This window comes from Arachis ipaensis, chromosome B07, assembly GCF_000816755.2.
Source record: "Arachis ipaensis cultivar K30076 chromosome B07, Araip1.1, whole genome shotgun sequence".
In the NCBI taxonomy this organism is placed as follows: Eukaryota; Viridiplantae; Streptophyta; class Magnoliopsida; order Fabales; family Fabaceae; genus Arachis; species Arachis ipaensis.
In genome coordinates, this window is record NC_029791.2 from 16,203,744 (window position 1) to 16,208,018 (window position 4,275).

Sequence of the window (4,275 nt, forward strand, 5' to 3'; positions counted from 1 at the left end):
AGGTTATATATACATCATTGCCTTCTTTAGTTCTTTACCATTTTTTTTATTTTTTATATTAAAAGTGGCTAATAAAAAATTAATTTTTTGTACCATAAAAATATATAAAGAATAATACAAACACCATTTATCTTATGGTTTAATTACTCTGCAGGTCCCTATAGTTTCACCGAATTTTTAATTAGGTCCTTATACTTTTTTTCTTTTCAATTGGGTCCCTATACGTGAATTTTTTTTTCAATTAAGTCCCTATTAACGTTTAACGTTAAAAAAAACCGTTAGTGAGTTGTGAAATGACTTATTTACCCCTTTCTTCTCCTTATAAACAGATCTGTGTCTGAGTTATTTGAGGTTTCTCTTTTCTGTTTTTCATTTTCAATTTTCATCTTCTCCAAATTTATGGCTCAAAGTCAAGGAACCTCATTCATTCTCTCTTCGGGAAGCTGTGTTTCCAGGAGCTCCAACCCAAAGGAAAGAAGACATCTGTGTTTCTGTGGAGAAGCAGTAACAATCTGCCGTTTCTCAGCCGTTTCTGACCATGGTAGGAGGTATCTTACTTGTGGGAAGATACCAAAATGCAACTTTTTGAGTGAATTGATGATTTTGAGTGGATTGAGGTTGATGACGGTGCAAAGAATGGGTGGCCAAAGAAAAAGAAATTGCGGGTTCACTGTTTTTGTGGTAACACTCTAAGTCTTCAAATTTCAGGAACAACAAAAAATTCTAATAGAAGATTTATTTCTTTCCCTAACAAAAGATGCAAATTTTTTGAGTGGGTTGATGAAGTTGGTGCAAGAAGTAACGTGTCTGCTGCTGCTGTTGGAGTTGTTGGAACACAAAATTCTGCTAAGTTGGAGGGTGAAATGTGGAAATTGGATGCACAAGAAAGAAAGATAGAGAGACTAAACGTGGAGATGGAGAGATTAATTGTTGAAGTCAGAGAAATAGATGCTTGTGTGGGTAGATTATGTGATGAGTTCAATATTCTCCAAGAACAAGTTGGGAGATTGGATGACAATATGAAAATTCAATGTAAAATGCAATATATGCTATTTATGTTTTTGCTAGTCTTAATAATTGAAATGTGGATTGCAAGATTTTAGAGTTATCTGTACTATGAAATTCTATGTAAAAGGATCTATGACTTCAATCCAATTAAAGCTAATTATGTTTAGTTTGAATGAATTTTGCATTTTGATGTATTTTGTGTGTGTATAACAATAAAATGATAGTTGAAAAGAAACTTTATCAATGTGAATATTTAAAGTTTCACAATTGACAACAACTTGCAGAAAAAAGTGGTCAGATAATATGCCACATATATTTTCATTAAATAAGTGTTCATGTACCCCTTACTTACATAAAATATCACAGCATAAGTGGTCATATATGCCACATACCTAGTCCAAAATAAAGGTCCAAGAAGTGCAACAATTAAAAGTGGTCCAACTTAATTCTAAAATATTAAAATAGTGGTCCTATCCACATAATAAACAATGGTCACAGAGACACAATTGAAAACAAAATATACTATATAATAGCAACCCCAACAACCCTAACTATAAATTTAATCATACTTCAGTCATCACTTAGGTCTATATGTAGAGTAAGTGCCCCTTTTTGCTTCCTCACTCCTAACTTTAGCCGCCCATTTCTCCTCACACCAAACACCTTTGTCTTGAGTAAAGATTGAGAAGATGCTTTAGGTGGTTGCTGAGAATTTGCACTTGCCACAACTAGGGAAGGCTGGGAGGCTGGCCCTTCAAGAGGTAAGGCTTGTTGTGAGGTGGCTGTAGTTGGAACCTGAGAATTTATTTATAACACAGCATAATCAATTTATAATCCTGTTATAATCTATTTATAAGGCAGCATAATCTGTTTGTAATCCACATTGATAAAACAGTAATTTATAACACAGCATAATTTATAATCTATTTTCACACACCATATATTATACTATGACAACCTAATCCACTAAACACATCAAACACCCTATAATTTTGATTAGAAAATAGTAAAACAGCAGTTTATATATTTAAATTTGTAAAATATCTGACATAATTGAATTGGGACAATACCTTCTATCATATTCATATTATCTGCAGTTTCTATATGTAAACTATTATTGCTTTTTCTATCTTACTTAAAGAAAAGAACAAAAAAGAAAAGTAAACAAAAAATAAGTCCAAAAAGCTTGTTATTAGCACCAATCAATTTAAAAGCAACTATATAAGATGGATCATCCAATGAAAAGAAAACAAACAAGAAATAAAACCCCAAAGAAAAGAGATATAGATATTAGATATCAATACTCCCAAATTAGAGCTTAGGCAGCATATTAGCATTATTGTTAATGAGTGGGTGTGGGGTTTTCAAAGACGAGACCAATATGATCAATATTTTCAATTGACTTAACATGAGCACATAATTCACTTTGACCAAACAATAATATGAACAAACAATTCACTTAATGCACGCGCGCACACACACTTCACTTCAAATTCAATACTTCATCATGATCATCAGCTATATCCATCTATGAATGATCATGACTTTGGAGAGCATGATATATATGGTCAAACCGGTAATGTTTATATGTTCAAAAAAGAATCGTCGAATTATGCATTTCTAGAGCAATTTGCAAATTTGAGAGTAACATTCCAAATCAATTAACGTTGTTAAGAGAAACAAAACTAAATTATTGCAAACCATTAAATCAAAACAATTCCTATACATAAATATTGATACCCTAAATCCTAAATAAACCATTAAATTAAAACAATCCAAAAATTAATTCAACAAATACATAATCAACCAATGCCATAATTTTAAAGAAATAAAATTAGCATAAATATCAAATTTTAAAACTAAAAAAAAAAAGGCTTTTTTTTTGTTACCTATTTACATGCAGGGAGAAGGAGTAGAAGCACAATGCGGAGACGGGAGGCCAAGCGCTACGAGGCTCGGCATGGTGCGGCACGGTGACGCCAGACGAGGGGCTTCACCGCGAGGGACGGTGACGCCTTGGACGGACAAGCACAGAGGAAAGGAGGCAACGGACAGCACACCACCACGCGTTCGTTGCAGTTGATGCCAACACGGACGCCGCCGACGGATCGACGCAGAAGACGCAGGAGACACAGGAGGAGGCGAGAGCAACTTAGGGTTTTTTTTTTTTCTTTGGGATGAAATGTGAGGGGTGTTTTTGGTATTTGAGAAAAATTCATATTAGTTCACCTGGTCACTCCAGCTAAAAGAGAGGAATATTCTTTTTTTACTAAGAATATTCTGTTATGTTAAACGTAATATTGACGGCAGAGACTTAATTGAAAAAAAAGTTAACATACAGGGACCCAATTAAAAAGAAAAAAAGTATAAAGACCTAATTAAAAATTCGGTGAAACTATAGGGACCGGCAGAATAATTAAACCTTATCTTATTAATTTGGGAATTTAAATTTTCAAAAGTTGAGTCGATATATTTTTGTGTCTAATCTAGTCTTTTTCTTTAATAGTTGTTGGTATATGCATTCCGCCATTTTGGTTATATTATTAATTTATGAAGTGAAGCAATTTATTTTATAATTTTGGGTCTAAGATTTATTTATACTTTATACAATTAAATTCACCCGTTGAAATAAAAAATTTTACACCGTTAAAATTTTAAATAGATAAATTTTGGTTAAGTTGATCTTTAAATCTTAAATTCTAAACCCCAATAAATTGGATCTCAACTTAGTTGTTTTGTTTTATTTTACCTTCTGTAAATAAATAAAAAGCCTAAAGAACTTTGAATAAAATAGTTCAAAGAGATTAAAGTATAAATAAAATTTTTGTAGATATAATACTCATGATTTCAATTAGTTTTTTTTAAAATATTGAGTGGAAGCTTAAGATTGCTTAGTGAATTTCTTGTTACCTTATATTGTATTTATTTGATATTTTTACCGTACTGAAAATTTATGAATTGGAGGTTCTCACTCTATATATATTTACTGTTTTTCAGATGCAGGTTCTGGTGCTCCACGATGAGCTAGAGTTCTTCTAAAAGCTGACGAAGTGATCTTGAGCTCTGTTTTATATTTTGCTTAGATTTCTCTTTTCCTTTATTTTGGAAAATTCTATGATGTAAATGTAAATATTTCTTTTGAAAACTTGCCTATAAAAACTCTGATGTATTTGTGAGAGATAAAAAATATTGTTTTCAATTGCTTGTATTATTTTAATCCTAACCGATCTAAACTTCGTAGGTCGTGACTAGTGATTATTATATTTA

General features: G+C 31.9%; 1 protein-coding gene across 1 annotated transcript in view; it reads right to left on the reverse strand.

Moving 5' to 3' along the window:
• The window catches only part of LOC107606794 (PHD finger protein MALE MEIOCYTE DEATH 1), a 10,697-nt gene that overhangs the window by 3,808 nt on the left and 2,614 nt on the right, over positions 1-4,275 (reverse strand). The gene's annotated exons all lie outside the window — the stretch shown is intronic.